This window comes from Numida meleagris, chromosome 2 (genome assembly GCF_002078875.1).
Source record: "Numida meleagris isolate 19003 breed g44 Domestic line chromosome 2, NumMel1.0, whole genome shotgun sequence".
Taxonomy (NCBI): domain Eukaryota; kingdom Metazoa; phylum Chordata; class Aves; order Galliformes; family Numididae; genus Numida; species Numida meleagris.
The window spans coordinates 96,570,300-96,588,771 of NC_034410.1; the positions used below are offsets into that span (position 1 = coordinate 96,570,300).

An 18,472-nucleotide genomic window follows, 5' to 3' on the forward strand; every position below is an offset into this window, starting at 1 on the left:
AACTATTCAATATCTAAACAGTTGTAAGCACAATAATATAGCACTTCATCTAATAAAGTCCAAAACTACTCCTAACATTGGTATAGGTCACATGGGCAAGAAAGGGCAGTTATTTTACCGGCATCTGAGGCCACAGTTCAACACAGTATCTAGAAGAAGAAACCACACACGCACATATTTGGCTGTTCATTTTTTGGGAGACATTTTCTCAGATCACAACTACAAGTAACAAAAGGTTACACAAAAAGCTCTTGAAAAAGAGTCCACTCTTGGTGTTGACAGGGGCCCCAAGAACAACTCTCCCTCCTCTACCGGCCTGCAGGCTGCGTGCTTGCTCTGAGGGAAAAGTATCTTAAGGCATCTCCAAGGCAGAACATCCACATGGACAACAAGACAAAGCATTCAGAAAACAAAACAAAATTCTGACAGTACACATTCTTTTTCCTCCTCAGCCCAAAAAGTTCTAGTAAGACTACAAAAACAAGAGAATATACACACATACAAACACAAACTTTTGCCGAGGAAAAAAGATCAGTTAACACCTTTGCTCAAGCTCCATATATGCTGAGAACAAAGCAGACTGCCAGCTCAGACACGCTCTGAGCTGGGCACCTCTCTTGAGTGTCTAGGCATGGAGCACAAGTGCTAAAGGAGGAGGCTTTGGGACAGACCTGAAGCTGTGTACGTGAATACCCTCACCCAAACACAGTTCTTAGCCCTGCTAGTTGTAGACATCTGGTGCAGCTTTCCCTCATATTTAATTCGTCCAAGCTAAAGGCAAACACACGGCAACGTGCAATTTCACTCATCTCAAATCGTGTTGGCATCGTTTCTTGGATACTATGGCAACAGGTAATATGGAAAAATGACACAAGGGTGACCAGGCAGGAACATGAGGAATTGTTAAAAAAAAAAACATCAGCTTTAATTCTGTGAAAAAATCAAATGTAACAACTGCTGTTTACAGAAATGTGTTTTCTGTTTGAGCTGGCAACACCTATCTCCCAAAACATTCTTCCTTTGCAATTACACATTCATCTGGAAGGTCCACAAAGCAGAGAGGTTTGCCAGCTCTCAGTGCACTGCATCTTGCTGCTTACTTTCAGCTGAAGGTTTTTTATTTTTTCCTCATCAGTTTTCCCAACCTGTGCTTATGAAAGCTATCGAGACAGATCAAAATAGATCAAGGGCTGCTGAGCCCAATCAGCGGCACAATTTGGCCGCGCTTTACCAAGATTCAGACGCCGGGAGTCAGCCTGAGCCAGCACTCTTAGTTTATGACTTTCAAAAGCCTGTTTCCCATGGCTATAGTTGAATTCCATCAACAGATGTTGATGCCATATTGTTATGTGAGTAGCTCCTACCTTGTATAAGCCTCACAAAAAAATGAAGAAGAAATTGATGGGATAGCACTAGGGAGGGTGAGATGGGGGGTGGCTCTTTGAGGTGACCAAGGCAGCTGCACATCCACGTAGCTCACTGGGACTCTGCATTAACTCTGCAGACCTTATTCATGATCACACGGAGTCCAGCTTTGCTGGGGCACCCAGCATTGCTGACACAAGGGCACCAAGACTGATGGAGAGCAGATCCTGGTCCAGGTGCACTCTGCTTTCAGACAGGCAGACGCTACTGGAGCCAGGCTGCAGAACAGGGACAGGGGCTCCCCTTCTCCCACCACCTCCGTAGGTGTGTTTTAATGCTGTCACCTAATGGAGGAAAAATAAACCTTGGCAAATCACTTCTCTTTTCTTGTAATAAAAAACGTGTGCTACATTTAAGTGAGGCTTGGCAAGAAGTTTTTCATTTGTATAGCTAGATTCCAAGCCACCTGGGGGAAGATTTGAACTTTCATGCAGTTTAAAAAGCCATATATGCTTATGCTGTTGACATAACAATTAAGACATTTACTCGCAGGTATTTATAGTCTCATTCAATTTATATGTTTAATGGAACAGTCAGATTGAGAAATTAGACTTACAGAAGTCAAAAAGTCTGAAGTGTGGATTCCCAAAGCAACTGTAACTTATAACCCACTTCCATATAAAACCAGAAGAGAACTGGTTTAGATGACAAGTGCAGTACAATTCAGCAATTTCATTTTTTTTGAAAGCCAGCGGAACAGTAACTGAATCCTGAGCTGCAGTGCAAGTACCTGATGGTTGCATTTTCTGGAAGGCACTCTATACCTCCACCTTTTCTCCAAGCTGTTATCAACCAGAAAACAAACGCAGCTGAACTCCCCCATACATACTACACAAGATCATCCACTCTCTGCTTGGCTACCTCCTGCAATGGCCACAGTCGTAGATAAACGAATGGAACAAGCAAACAAAAAGGACTAAAGGACACATTCAGCCACTGTAGTCATTCAATAGGCTGTTTTTGCTGATACACTATTGCACCTGGTCCTGTATCATGCACACTTCCTGAGAACAGCAACACCAGGAAAAATACCCGTTACAGAAAAGGTGCCTACAAGACCCGACTGTGCTGCATTGCAAAGCATGGAAGCTGACCCCTTCCAGCAGTAATCACTAACGCGAGTTACCAGACGGTTACTATCAAGACTTAGTGCGATTCACGTTCCAGGCCACAGGAAAGGTTGAGTGCTGATCAACATCAAGATCTATAATTGGAGTCCCCCTTTTCCAGTGCTGCCCCTCCACCCGCACATTCCCTTTCTGCTTCTGGCAGTCCCCACGCTGCTCACCGAGATCCAGCTCATGGGACAAAGCTACATGTCATGGTGTTTCCTGACCTCAGCTCTAGTCTCTGGAAGCAATATTAAGCAGTGCTTGGGAACAATTATGAAGAGACAGAGAGAGACGTGGAGTGGTTAAAGGGAGAGCTAACTACTGTAGAGAAGATGGAGCCAGACTCCTCTGCAAGACACACCATGACCAGAAGAAAGGCAGCAGCAACAACTTACAACACTGGGAATTTCCATTAGATGTGAGAATTTGGGTGGTTTTTTTGTTTGTTTGTTTGGTTGGTTGTTGTTGTTGCTGTTGTTGTTGTTATTTTCTAACATGTGGCATTTCCAGCCTTCAAGGCAAGCCAGGCTCAGCCAGATGACCCCAAGCAAGGTGATGCAGCTGCAACTAGTCCTGCCCAAAGCAGGGGCTGCCCCAAAATGGTACCAACCCAAATGGTCTGGCAGTCTTTGCCTCTGGGTCCCTCTTTGTGCTCTGCTGGTCCCAAAGTCCAGCATCTTGCAGTGAAGCTATCCTATTTAATTTCTCTCTCCTTGTCTGTATCAGCCTCTGTTCTAAAAGACATCTGCAACACACTATCTTCTTGCTCCATCTCCTGGGGAAGTGTTATTTCTTCAGACTGTTCCTGTAGAGAGTACTGGTTGCTTTTAGGATGTAGTTATTACTTCTTAAATCTGTCCAGGTGCTGATTACAGCTGATAAAATGGTCGAGAGTGGTTTTCAACAGGACTTACAGTGCTGTCAAAAACAACATTTGGGTGAAACTTTATTACTGATGAAATTCTTCAGAAGTCGGCAACTAAACCAGATGCTGCAGCCCACTCCTCCAAGGTCTTACAGATATTGCTCTTTTTGACAGTCCTAGCACGCCTCTCCCTTCCTCTCTGTGCCCTGAGTGCATACTGGCTGTGAGGGAAGCAGGGAAAAAAAGTTATTTTTGGCTTTCCACTTTTTATGGCATTCCTATCCCATAAAACTCTTTGGAGCTGTGCACTTCACCCTGGGTCAGAATGAAATAGGTTCAGAAATCGCAGTGAAATTTCAGCTCGATGCTGAACTCCAAATTGGTTTCTCAGGCAAGATTCCCTCCACAGGAGCTTTCCCGGTGATGGAAGGGCTGAGTTTGGAGCCACACCATGTGCAGGGCAGAAATGTAGATGTGACAGCATGGATGGGTGAGCAGGGACACGGCAGAGAGGTTGGTAGGACAGGAACAGCTTCCTTCTCGGAGGCCCCTCTGCTCTCCGGTCATTCCTCAGTGAGGGTTTGGCCATGCATGGCCATGAAACGATCAGCCCCTTCGGACTGGGATAGCCCTTGTCCAAACAATTCAGTGATGCATTAGGCACAGCATTGCTGCAAGAAACATGGCAACTCTCTCAGAATAGACACAGAGTTTTACGGAGGAAGTGTAATTGTCTGGCCAGGGTAATTGCACAGCTCATAAAGAATTGCCTTCCCCTTCACATCTTCAGTATCAGCTGTGCCTGTTAACAAGATTTAAACTCTTTGGAGTCTTTTATGGCGCTGATATTCAATGTACTGCTTAAAAGCTTGACATCTGCTGACTTAAAGTACATAACAGAGGCACAAGCCCCAGAGCATAATAGGATTTTATGGAACAGGTTCATGACATAATTCTCTGAGATTTTTTCAGTTTCATCTTAAAAATAAAGTAAAATAAAATAAACGAACAACAACAAATAGTCACTCATTTTAACTGAATTACCACAGAAGCCTCTCCAAACGCCATTCAGCACCTAATCGAGCGTAGGATAAATACCATGTGTTCCAGCAGCAGTTGATCTCCAGTCATCAAAGGTTAGATTCCCTTTACAGCTTTGCACCAGAAGGATGAAAAGATTGCACCAGGAAAGCGGTGCTTTAATTGCATAAGGCAAATACCATAAGGAAAATAATTAGCTTCTAGAAAATGCAAGTTATGTGAGTCATGCAAATGATATGCTTTATCCTTTCATTCTTCAGTAACATAAGGCAGAAATGACCTGTAAGCTGCTGAACTACAAGTACAGTGACAAGGAAAGGCCTCTGGTTAGGCGAAGCTATCTGGCTTTGGCTGGGAGACCAAGACATCCTCGCCAGGCTCCCAGAGAATAATGTTTGTAATGGAACATGCAGGAGACCTTAGAGAAAAACAGATGGAAAAGGGGGGATGTGGATTGTGTTTATGTCTGTTAACTCTTTTGAAATAATTTTGATTGAAGAATTAAGCCTACTTTAGAGAGGGAAATGTATTATTTATGTATGCATTTCAATAAGCAAGGAATAAAATGTTCGTACTTCTTCAGTATCCTGGAGATGGGTAATGTCCCAAAAGAGGAATGAGAAAGCAGCAGAAAAAATGAGATGTTGCTGAGTGATGTGTTAATTTTTAACTGGATCCCAGAGATTGCAGAGATCATCTATCTAAGCTGGAACCCATCCCCAGGACTTCTTGGACCTTCAAAAAAGGCTGTAATTTAGAGACAGAAGACCAGACCTCCTTTCAGCCCAACATTTTTCCAGGACTAGCGGAAGCAGTTGCCCATTCTCCTGCCTTTTTTTTTTAACTTTCAGGCTTACTTCCGGACCCAACAAGTTCATACGGCCCAGTCTCTCTGTGCTCACTGCTGCTTATTTGCAGCTGCCATGCTCTAAGATAAGCCAGATCAATAAGACTTGCACGAACGTGAAATATTAGAGCTAGTCCTTCCTAAAGCCAGCTGAATAGAACCACCCCAATGCCTACATGAGGCAGATAGCTCTAATGAGCACAGAAGGAAAGCGACAGAAGCATTAGCCAGACCTTCTGAAATGCACAGAGCAGTGGGAGTGCCAGACAGACACACATCGGAGGGAAGGTAAAAACAAACAAATAAATAAAGGATGGAAGTTTGGCATCAGCTAGGTTCAGACAGTGATGGCACAAGCCAGTTCTTGAAAGCATAGACTTAATGATATGGTTTTTGACATCTATACAAGCTTATCTGAAGAAGACACATCGTACAGTCCTGTAACATAATTTCAGTATCAGACCATGAACTCCTACTTTTTGGATCCCTCTCCTCAATCTTGTACAGCTGTGACCTCACGTTTACATGTTCCAGCAGCTGTTATATTTTCTTTAGCATTCAGCCTTCTTCAGCTTTCACCACGACGACTTCTAATCTGTTTCAGAGCTGATCTGGCAAAGAAATACATACTGAAAAACTGCATGCAACAGCTCCCTAAAGTCTGCAGGTCTTTTGAGTTTGGAGGACTTCCAGCCCTCTCCCAGGGACTCTCCAGTTCACACTCAAAGTTTCAGACAATTGGGCTGACATGAAATACAATTTATTTTCCCAATTCCTCAGAAGTTGGAATGAAAGAGGAAAAAATGCATATAATTTTAGGTATAAGAATTATCACACAATATAGAGAGATCTGTGGGGAGCTAGTGGAACTTGCATCTGCCAGGGCAGGATGGTAGATCACAGCTCAACTGTGCCCATAAGCAACTTGCTGACTTCAAGATGTTCCACTCAGCTTCCCATCCCTGACAAAGGGCGTCCAAATCATGTGAGGCTCTTGACTGCAAACATGCTGAGTTAAAGCCATTGGCAGTAACATGGTTGCAGCTCTGGCTGCTTGCTGGCCTAGGTGCTCAAGTTAGAGGGGTGTCTGCATCCAGCACGCTGGGCCCAACAGGCAAAGCTAGCTCAAGAAGTACACATGGGAGGAAGATTTAAGGAGTGAAGGATGACTGAGGTCACACACCTCAACTACTGTGTTCAGTTTTGGGCCCCTCACTACAAAAAAAGACATTGAGGCCCTGGAGCACGCTCAGAGAAGGGCAACGAAGCTTTGAAGAGCCTGGAGCACAGGCCTTAAGGGGAGCAACTGAGGGAACTCAGATTGTTCAGTCTGGAGAAGGAGGCGGCTCAGGGGAGACCTTATCACTACCTGAGAGGAGGTTGTAGCAAGGTGGGAGGCAGCCTCTTCTCCCAGGTAACAGTGAGAAGATGAGAGGTTACGGCATCAAGTTGCACCAGGGGAAGTTCAGGTTGGACGTTAGGAAAAAATTCTTATCTGAAAGAGTGGTGATGCATTGGAACAACTGGGGAACAACTCAGAGCTGGTGGGCTGCAAGTCTGGCTTCATGAGCCTGGTGGCCATGCACAACATCAGATGAGAGAACACTGCTTTGTAAGCATCACTGTTGGCAGATGGAAACTTAAGAGTGCTGATGTGCTCTTGCATTACTTCATGGCCGAGTCTTCTGTTAACACATCTTCCCTCAGAGGCAAAAAAAATTTAAACCAGGGTTACTGCTTTAAATGAATGCAGAACTACAAACCACATCCAGGCAGTAACAATGTGCAAATCAAAATGATACTGAAATGCAGGAATTTGTCATCAAACATCAATTCATACAGGAACCTCAGCTTTTAATCTCTACAGTAAAAGGCATTAATAACCAACATCATCAGGTTTAAAAGCCTAAAACAAGCAATAAAAAACACTGTCTCAAATAACATAATCCGGTTACTCTGGAGAAAAAGTCTATCAATTTGCCTTCTTACATAAAATTAATATCTACATGCATTGTTGCCCTCTAATAGAAATGACTGCATAGTCCTGAAGACATCCCTTTGCTGTATGGAAAGGGCTACTTCTGTTACAAAAAAGATTAATGGCATTAGCATATTCTGCTTGTATTAAAAGACTGGCGAGGGATCTCGTGCTAAAAAATTGTCATTGACAACACAAACTTTCAGTAGGTGAAAACTTTATTTCCACTCTCATCATACACTTGACTACTCCAAAGTCTCATTTAATTTTGGTATGGACTCCATTAGCTTGGGAATGACAGCTCTATCCTTTAAAACAAATGCGTTAATAATAACAGTAACAATAATAATTCCATAGATATGTGCAAAGATGCTGAACATTCTGAACTAGAAGGAAGCAAACAGAAGAGCATAATGCCGCTGAACAGAGGCAGCTTCACATATCTCATGCAACCACTAAGATGTGAAGATCACTAATGTCACTAAGATTTAAGATGATCCGCAGACACCCAAAGCAATGCTTAGCTGCACACTATAGCACCAGCAATATGAACATGCTGCCATGCAACTGAATCTTCAAGATGCTTGAAGGGATTCCCTCCCATCTCAAAGCAGTTCTCCAGACATTGTATAGCTGTAAAATACTTCAAGAACAAACTCTTGCTGACTGTTGCTAAGCACAAAGGTACCACAGGGCTCTCCTGGGACTCCTCTTTGCAGTAGGGTTTAAATAGCTAGTGCTTCCAAAGCATTACTGTTGTAGTCTGGACTGAGGGCTGTTTCATAAGTACTTATCAAACTGATTTGCATCATGGAGTGGTTTTGTAGCACATGAATTGAATCCCTTTTGTCGGAAGGTAATGCAGAGGGTGCACTGCAGGTACATGTTTAATGTTCTGTAACAATTTACAGGTATTGAGTCCATAAAACCAGATTTCTTTTGCCTTCAGCCCTTTTCCCTCTGGGGAGGAGGTGTGAAATAGCCCAGCCTAGGGAAGTAGGGTAACTCCACAGGATCAGGCTACAGCTAAGGCACCATAAAATGCATGTGTTGTCTGTGCTAGATCCTCAGTACTGACTCCTTTGCTTCACCAGTGCATCCTTCCGCCAAATCCCATTCACAGGTGTGGACAGGCAGCACCAGGAGTCTTCAGTGGTTATTTAAAAACAAATCACAAGACTGAAATGATGCTCCAGCTCCATGCTTCAATACCCAAATATCTTCAGTTTTCTAGTTCTTGCTCCCTCCATCCTCACTGCCCCTATTTTCTCTTCTGGACTCCAGGACAAGGTGCTACAGCTCACCAACACCCAGATGGGAGAGTGTGATGAAGGGCTTGGAGATGATACATGCTGTCCTTGAGGTGCCCCTTCATAGTGCTGTACACATACAAAGGAAGGCACTCACTAGGCTTGCTTTATTTCAGTATAAGTGAATTCAAGCTTGGACCTAAATCTTTCTTGCTGTCTTATTAAGCTGTGGAGAGCAGAGATACACTGTCATGAAAATACCCACCTTCATTAGGGATGTAGAGAGATCTTTAAATGCTAATGCTTTGCTAGCAACTCAGCCTACAAAGCTGTTCACTTCAGAACTCAAATTGCCCTCCCAAGAACCAGCAAACTGCTCTCTGGGTCAAAATACAACAATAAACCACATTCAGAAGTCCTAAACCAAGCTAGCTTCCCCGAAAAACATGACTTCTGAAAGGGAAGAAAGCTATTTTCAAGCTTTTATGGCTGAAATATTTCATGGCAACATTATAGCTACAACAAATTCCTCTGTAGGAGGAAAGACTTCAGGCAAAAATTAAAGAGAGAGGATTTGATTTATAATGGAAAATAAGCTAGAAGTAACAGGCCAAGTTTTGCTTACACTGAATAATACTTAGCACCTACATAGGAAAATTCCCACTGACTGCAGTCAGGGTAGATCTGAGGCTTTAAACATGCAGTCTCCACTTCAGCTCCAGAATAAGAGCACTAAAAATTAGGTGTCAGACTGGGACATGCCCTTCCGATGAGAAAGGGAAGAAACAGTGCATGTGGAGCCCTACCTTCCTCGGGGAAGAGGTTGGGGGGGGTGGGGGGGAGGGGAATAAAAGCAGGCTGGCTTCAGTCCTCCAGGGGAAAACTGTCTTCAATTGTTCATTAAGCCGGTTATTAAATACCTGCAGGAAAAAGTTGACTGGTGTAAGTGATGGTGAAGCCCAAGTCCACATCAGAGCTTACAGCTAAAATAAGGAGCTTGGAGAAAGGACCTACCCAGCCCCAGCTGTCAGACACTGCATGCCTCAAGGCTGCTGGGTTTAAGCCAGGCCAGTTAGGAAACAGGCAAAACCCACAGTTTGCTGCAGGCAGAGACGGCAGGTGACTGCCTTCTGCTGCTGGCTGTGTTACAGAGGCAGTCTGTGTCCTCCTCCTGCCTACGGTGGGGAGAGGAGATGGAGCTGTGCTGCAGTACTGGGGTTACCATCCTGCTCCAGGTGAACAAGGACTAAAGGGAGCAAAGCTGTTTGAGCAGGATCCAACCCAGCTTCAGTGCCTGGTGCTGTATTTGTTCTCCAGTTTGCAAAGCAATGTCAATGTAACGTGGGCTCAGACAGCAAAGCTGCCATTTATGGCCTCAGCAGCCAAGAAAGCAGACGAACCTGAGCATCTGCATTTGCAATCTTCACTACTCCATAAAAGACAAGGTCAGACAGAAAACATGTGTTTCATATTTGCAAATCTGAATGATTTATATTAGAGGAGCAGGGCTGGACCATGTGCAGCCTCTAGGTTGTTAAAATTTAATTTACTAATCAATTACTATCAGATGCTAGACTCCTTCAGCTGCCCCATATGAGGAGCATAGCTTCTCACAGAACCCTGTCTTGATTTCAGAGCTGTATCTCCTTCCAGGGGCTGAAGGGAGGAAGGTGGAGTGGGCGAGCAAAAGAAAAGGTCTTTCAGATCAAGGGACTACTCAGTCCTATAAGATTTCATTTATTTATTTATAAGAGAAGCCCCTAGAGCATTATGTGCCTCTTTCTGTTGGCCATACAGGTCAATGGAAAGATGCTGACCACCCGCCATTAATTTTACAAGGCAGCTTTACCTGAGGAAGTAGATGCATTAAAATGAATGGGAGTTCTCTTTCCTCAGGGGAGCAAGTCTGAAGGATGCCGCAAGTCTCTAGCTGCACTGCCGTCATTTGGTCACACTGCTTCTCAGCCACCAGTCCCAGTTAAAAATTTTTAAGGCATTATAAGCCTGTGCCTCTCAGCACCCAAAACTAAGTGAAGTAGGATGAAAAGACAGAAGCAAGAAGTACTTTTGCTGATAAACATCTTTCCAAGTACATGGATTAAGAGCTGTATGTTGGCTCTCCACAAACTCAAAGCAGCAGCAGGAACACCACACCTCTCATAGCTTGCTATCTCATCTTTGTACACATGGCAATTACCCCACAGTCCCGAGAGAGTTTGAGCGTGTCTCTAAAGCTCAGGAACACTGGATACCATCCCTACTCTTCAAATTGAGTTAAAGAAAACTTGATGGCTTGCATGATTTGTGGACACATGCAGATGACAACTGAATGGCTCCTGTCCTCCCCCTCTTCAGGATGGGAGCATCAAGAACATTGCAATAGAGTGGAAATCTTATCGTTTAAAATTAGGAGAATGCAGGGCTGCTATAATGCTGCCTTACCCCATGCCTGCGCATCCTCCTCTTCAACTGTGCCTGCTCCTCTCAAAGGAGCAAGACAGTATTGTCCTTTCTCAGTGATACTTTGCCTGTCCAGTACTGATAATGAGAGGCCTAAACAAATATTGAAACTCATCAGAAAGGATAAAATATCTCAGCAAACCTTTGCAGAGCATGTTCTTCACTTTCAAGATCACCTGCAAGATAGAGAAACAAGATTGTTTTTACAGTCCTAGCTCCAGTTCACTGAACAACTCTAGTTACACCCCATTCAGGATACAAACATCAACACTAGCATTGGTTGAACAGCTTTTTGAATGTCCTCTGTTAAATTTAGCTCCTTTCTTGGTTAGTAAGTCACGCATGAAATGATTCTGGCTTCCTTCTAGCATGGTAATTGGAGACCAATAACATTTTCAAATTACGGGTGAATTGCCAGCTCTTCTCTCCAACTCTTTGCTATCTGCATTTTGGGTGACAGGCTCCCTAAGAATAGGTTAATGTTACTACTCTTGGAATAGAAGAGGGAAATATTTTTAACTGGGGAGTAATCAATCCAGTCCAAACTTTCAGATGGAGAGTCATTCACATTAAGGTTCACAAAATTCGAGAACTATTTTTTTTTTTCCCCTCAATAAATACCCAGCAGGTCACAGGCAGTTGGACAGCTAACTCCACCATGGTAATTTATGATACCATGTCAAACTATAGAAATGCAGCTTTTTTCCCCCCTTGCTTTTTTTTTTTTTCCTGAGGGTGGGGCAAGGAAAGGAGATGAAGGGAGAAAAAAGCCAAAAAATGTCAGGCTCCAGGAATATTATAGTGCCATCAATTACTAAAGACGGACTGTAATAGATAGTGTATCAGTTTATGCTAAAGCTTCCAATCCATAATGTTCTGATTGTTGTTGGTGGTTATTTTTGTTGTTTTTTTCTGAATGCTAGTACTTCAGGTGTGTTTATGCCTTTCCAGAACACTTCATTCAGCCCCATTTTCATTAAATGCAGAAGACAAATGCTGTTGACCTGATCTTACCCACTAACTATAACTGGAGAACTCCAGCAATATTGCTGTCTAGCAGATTTATTCCGACCTGGCACTACTACTTAGAAACAGCCTCATTAACAGGCAGCTAAAGCAGTAGAGTGAAACATGGCAAACTGTGTGCAACAAACGCAAGGACAGCAGGCCCTGCTACATTCAGCAACCCTATGCTGGCTATGACCCCAATAAGACACTGTAAGTGCTTGTGATGGAAGAGGAGAGCTGGCAGAAAGCTTTCCGGTCAAGACAAAGAACAAATCCAGAAGCAGTGCTTGCAGGGTAATCAGCCCAGCAATTAGACTAAGTAGCATCCAATTCCTATTTTAAATCCCTCCTGTAGTACCATTTGAAGAGCCCTGTTTTCCACACTCTGGCACCATAGAGTTTCTGAATGCTGCTATGTTGTTGACTCCTCCAGCTCTGGAAACAGCTGCATTTCAGTAACAACTCCAACACCCCCAAATGTTAAGAAGCTTGAAGACTTTGCTTGACATGAAATGGCCTTGACAAGACGTAGATGTTGCTTTGACCTCCAACTTACCCTTGTCCACACAAGTCATACAGTCCACTTGTCTCTTTCTGTGATATCCAGCAACAGGAACCAGTGCTTCAATGCTCTGACAGAAGAAGAAAGCAGATGCTTTTGCCCTGAGTGGGGAGGATCTGTGCCTGGTAAACACATACAGGAATCTCAGTCAGGACCTGTCTGCGAGAAAGGGGTGAAAGCCAGAAGCTCGCAATCCTTCGCAGCAGGAATTTTGGCCTCGAGGCAGCGCACCTTGCACACAGCTGAGGATCAGCTGCACTATGTAGGCGAGTACACGAAGCAGGGAGAAAGGCAGTTTACTGCTCCAACTTGATGTGCACTTGGAGAATGCTGGATTCCAACTTATCTCCCACTCTGAACCCCAGGGACATTCAATTCTTGACTCAGATCCAGAACAAGACTTCAGGATTTGCTCCCACCTCTGCAATCTCAACATTAATTTGGTACATCCATAATTACAAAATACAAAGATTGCATCACTGATGAAATACAAAATCATAGTTTTATTTATTTTGGCTCTCTTCCGTCCTTTCAGGACAGTGATCTTTTGAAGTACGTGCAGCCACTGTTGTGGGCAGATCTGTGCAGACTGCTGCAGTGCTTCATCCACTCCTGCCAGTGACAGACATTCTAGCCCTTGACAGTTCTAACCTTACGCAGCTCGGACGCATACCTTCCAGACCCTGCAGCAAGCCTCTCATTCTTGCCACTGAGACCTTTTGATGAAAGAGTTCAACCAGTAGAAATGAGATTATAATCAACCATTGTCCTTGACTTCTGCTGGGAACAACCCGATGGCAGCCTGGTTGTGAGAGGTCGTGAAAGGGCTGGGAGCTGCCAGTCGCTCATCCAAGAAAGCCTGGAAGGCCTGGAGAGCCATGAAATAGCACAGTCTGGCTCAAAAAGTTGATATGTAATGTGTCGTCTCAAAATGAAGCATAGGGGCAAAAGTAATTTAGAGATTGATGGTCTGAACAAAAAACGCACCACAGCTGCCTAGGAGTAACTCAGATCTTCATCGGAGGAATAAATCACTGCCAGGGATTTTCAGCAATTTACTTGGATACCAAGATCATCATCATCTTTAAATGCCGTTTAGAGATTATGTTTAGGAAAACTGGGAAAAGAGCCAAAGACACTAATAAGTGCATTGATATAAGTTAGAAGACTAATGAGAAACATTACATTCATATTTTAAGCAACTAACTTGCATTTACCCAGCCATCTCAACATGTACTTACATATCAGATGACACATGCTATATTATGAACCGCATCACAGTTAATTCAAAGGAGCGTGAATTCCTCAGTCAGAGAAAGAGTTCAGTGATATATGACAGCACTTAAAAGTCTGCTTCAGAATGGAAAGTTACTGCAGAATAGTTTGTATATTTTAAGTTCAAGCCTTCATTTAATCCACCACAACTCTCAGTGTGGACATGACCTAAATCTAATGATTACATATAAATAATGGGTGAATGAGATATTTGGTTGAGGACAAAAAAAAAAACAAAAGCAGTACCAACATGCTGGCGTAGTTGTCACCAGAGCACAGCACACCCTGGATGGCTGACAGAGACCAGTAGCTCTCTATCAACTCCAGCCTTATAACAGTACATTCATTTTATTTCTTGTTTCTCTTCGATGAGTACAAACCAAGTTTGGCAGTGCATCCATTAAAAGCAATGGTTTTAATAACATGTTTGAGACCCAAGAAAAAAAATACTGGAAAGAGCAAAGATTTACTGGAATATCCTACCAGAGCAATGGCTTAGTTTCCCCTCATGGCAAACTGAAAAAAAAAAAACGGTAAATACCAACGACTCAAAAATACCAATGATTCAAGATATACTCCTGCTGCTGCAGCAAAGACAAAATATATACACTTGCCAAATGGAGAAAGGAAACAATGCAGCAGATAGCAGGATCCCACTTCTTTAGATTCTCTACCTGCTTGCTGTACATCTGGATACTTCACTGAAGAAACTTATTTGATTAAAGTAGCATAAATTTGACAGTAGCTGAAGGGACAGCATAAAAAATACTTTCCCCTAACACATTGTAGTGTAAGTGTTAGAGACACTCAAAATCCCTTCACATTTCTGACAAAAATAGCAACTTGTTTGATGACTTGTGTAAAACATGCATGTGATTTACATTATGGCTCTAACAACACTCTTATTTGTCAAACTGCACATAAATTTCCCAGTTGTTTCACTACCTTTCTTCATACCTACACTCAGGACATCATAAGAGAGCAAAGAGTACTTGGAGCACTGGTCTTGAAACCTCCATGCTGTCTTCTTTCTGTATCCACTCTTTTCCAGATCTCACACTACCTTCTTTGTCTCTTTTCATGCTTTGGTCATCTTGAATCTATTTACTAACATATCCCACCTTCTGGTCCATAAAGAAGAGAGTGGTAGTAACTGCAATATCTGCATGTAAAAGCAGTCAGTATTTTTGTTATAACAAAACAATACCACAAATGGTATTCAGCGTTATTCATGATGTAACAAGCTATAAGGAAAACAACAGTCACAGGCTTTTCTCCCTATAAATGATGCACCAGTTTGGGAATTATTACATTCTGTATTACTGACAATCTAAAAAAAGGTAATACAAAAAGCTGTTAGCAACATGATACAGTCAAGGAAGAACAGCAAAGGTGCAAAAACAAGGAAAAAGAACTGTGCAAACAATCTGCCTTCATAGTGGTCCCATCCCTCTCTCCTCACCTTGCAGATGAAACAGAAAATGGCATTTATCTGAAGCTGAGTCCTTTTGGCAAATTCCAGGAGAAGCCCTCTCTTCCAGCAGCCAACGCGCTGCTGCATTATGGCTGACTTCCTCACTTGGTCCATTTTCACTTAGCTTTTTCTCCCCTCCCAACTTGTGCACTGTATTTTGTCTGAGGCACTGCGTATGAAGTAGTGGCTGCAAGGAGGGTTACAGCTGCATGAGAGTCAGCTCAGAGTTCAAGATCTCCATTATCAAGTTAAACTGCACACTGGCTACTGCTTTATGTACTCTTCATCTGCCTGTTTTCTGTAACCTGGCTCTTCATCACCTGATTTCCCAGGGCCATGCTAAGAGGAGAGGAAGGTTCTATCCTCCACAGCTGGGATTTGAGCCTCTGGAGGGGTCCATTTGTTCTGGGATAAATCACTGGCACGGAGGAAGGAGATGCATATCAGCGCATTAAGAAGATGGGAAGAAAGGAGCAAGGCTGTGTGGTGCTTGCCTCACGCATTAGCACCCAATGCAGCCATGCTATCACAAAGGATTTGCCCTCAGTCTGAGTGAGGAGCATGGCACCAACTGTGTAGATTCAGACATCTAGGCAGGTGCTGCAAGTGATGAGTAGCAGTAGTAGTTTCTAACAAAATCAATACTTTGAGCATATTTAAATGTAAAATCTATCCTAGCCACTCTCTGGCTGCAGAGGAAAACCCTTTGCCTGCTCTGTGGCACCATCTAGTGCTTACAAAGTAACAACACTCCGGGGAAAACATCCATTCCAGGTTATGCTTTGTTAGGAAAAAAAGTAAAATGAGAGTACATAAATACATATATAAAACATGCAATAGAAGTAATAACCCGTTTTCACTTTACAGGTGCTAGGATCTACTTCTGCCACCCCAGTATCCAAACGTCTCTGCTGAGTAACTCTGAGATGCAGCACACTACTACGCCTGTTAGCACCCCGGCAGAGGGCACGACAGAGCCCAGCCATGCTCACTGTCGTTACTCTCACTCTCAGTAGATGAGCCACCAACAGCCTTACTTTCTTCAAATGTACATGGAGACTTACAGCTGCTTCGTGCTTGTGCTCCAAGCTAGCAGCTATACTGCTGCATCACTGGAAATTATGGCTGACCCTGAAACAAAGACATGTCTCCCTTGCAGAAGGTGGTCACACGTCATTGCCAGCAGGTACTGAGCCATGGACACTGGGAAAAACAAGCCCATCTCCTGGGGATGATGATGGAAGGTTATTAGCATACAGCTGGATATTCCTACAGAACTCCATTAAACACAGATCTTAAGTGATTCCCTTCTGCTCTGGAAAGGAATATCTACTTGCTCCAATTTTATTACTGCTAGCAGTTGTTGGCTTTTTTTTTTGTTTAAAATGAACGTCTTATTTCTTACCATCCTCACAGTTTCTTTATCGCAACAACCAAGGAATGGTTTGCAGCACACTGGAAAACTTCACTGCCAGAGACTCTTCAGCCTTCAAGTATCATAGAATCATAGAATGAGCTAGGTTGGAAAAGACCTACAAGATCACCTAGTCCAACCATCCACCTACCACCAACAACCCCACTAAACCATGTCTCCCAACGCTATATCTAAACGTTTCTTGAACACCTCCAGGGATGGTGACTCAACCACCTCCCTGGGCAGCCTGTTCCAGCGTCTGACCACTCTTTCAGAAAAGTAGTATTTCCTAATGTCCAGCCTAAATCTCCCCTGGCGCCACTTGAAGCCATTCCCCCTCATCCTGTCACTAGTTACAAGAGAGAAGTACTCCAGCAACTCTGACTTTAGAGCATCATTCTGCAACGATGAAGTCTAAGAATTACAGAGCTCACATTGTTCAACTGTGTGAAGATCTGTGCTTCTGCTATCTTTGCTGTCCTTTCATATTAAAAATGACTCAGCAATACATCCATACCATTTTCAGGTTAGCCTCTCACTTCTGGTAGCAGCATGCATCTTCATTCATTGTACAGGGAAGACATCTTCACGTTACAAAGATACAGTACTATCCATTCTTCACAAGCACATATCACAGCAAATAGATTGTGGAAAAGTTTATGCCTTACCCACTACCTATAGCGGGTTATACTTACAATATACTTACTCTTCCAGATTTCACTCTGCCACTTTGTACCATCTTGCAAAGGAACCCTGTTGACAAATGCCCATTTTCCAAAAGAAAAAAAAGAATGGAAATTGTTTACCTACAATGAACATTTTTGATTTATCAGAGACACTCAAGTGTCCAGCCATTTATGTGGGTTATTTATGAGCACTCTGATGCAGCTAACATAAGTGACATACCATTTTCCCTCATTTTCCCTCCACTTTATTTCCTGCCTAGTGCTAACACTAACTCAAGCACTAATGCAGTCTAAAACACACTGACTGCATGGAGACTAATCTAATCTAAATACATTGCTGCTACAGTAAATAGATTTAAAGAACCCTCCTAAAAAGGACCCAACAGAACAATGAATACCCCAAATAAGTAGAGCTATTAACCTCTATGTAATTGCTCAGTCTTATTTTCTTAAACTAAACTTCAAGACATTTGGGATATCTAAACACAGCTTTGCTTCTGCTGTCAAACGCAGACCAAGATATAACATTTTCAATAAGCAGGATGCTTAAATGAAGTCCAACAAGACGTGCAAGTGAGATACAAATGAAGAACAGCAGCATGTGAGACTATTGGATGCCACCCTTTTCAAGTTTTGAAGTTACTCCTTAAGAATAATTCAGTCACCCAGAAAAAATAGAGGGAAAAAAACAGCAATTGTGATATTTCAAGAGGTGAGAACCACACTTCTAGAGCTGACTCAAGCCATGTTTGCCCTAAGCTATATTGGAACAACTTCAAGACATTTTGTTATTAACTTACAGATTTGAGTATTTTCTTCTTTTATTAAAGCACTATCGGATTTGCTTTGAAATGGAAAAAACCAAAACAGATAAAGGACAGCATTTGTCATACAATTTGTTATTGAAAAGCACCTATTAGTGTTTAAAAAAGCTAGAAAAAGGTCACTTAAAAGTTTTAAGAGCAGTTTTAAAATTCACACTGATAATCCTTCAAATGCACCCACTCTTCACTATTTCTGCATGAATTCAGCACATACAGAAACCTACTTATTTGATGTACTTTTAACAGAATCA

At 42.8% G+C, this 18,472-nt stretch overlaps 1 long non-coding RNA gene across 1 annotated transcript; it reads right to left on the reverse strand.

Moving 5' to 3' along the window:
* Positions 9,350-16,876, reverse strand: LOC110394911. Its single transcript, XR_002436021.1, has 3 exons — positions 12,780-16,876; positions 12,543-12,670; positions 9,350-11,154 (listed from the first exon to the last, which is right to left on the reverse strand). It is a non-coding gene; the product is annotated as an uncharacterized LOC110394911 (long non-coding RNA).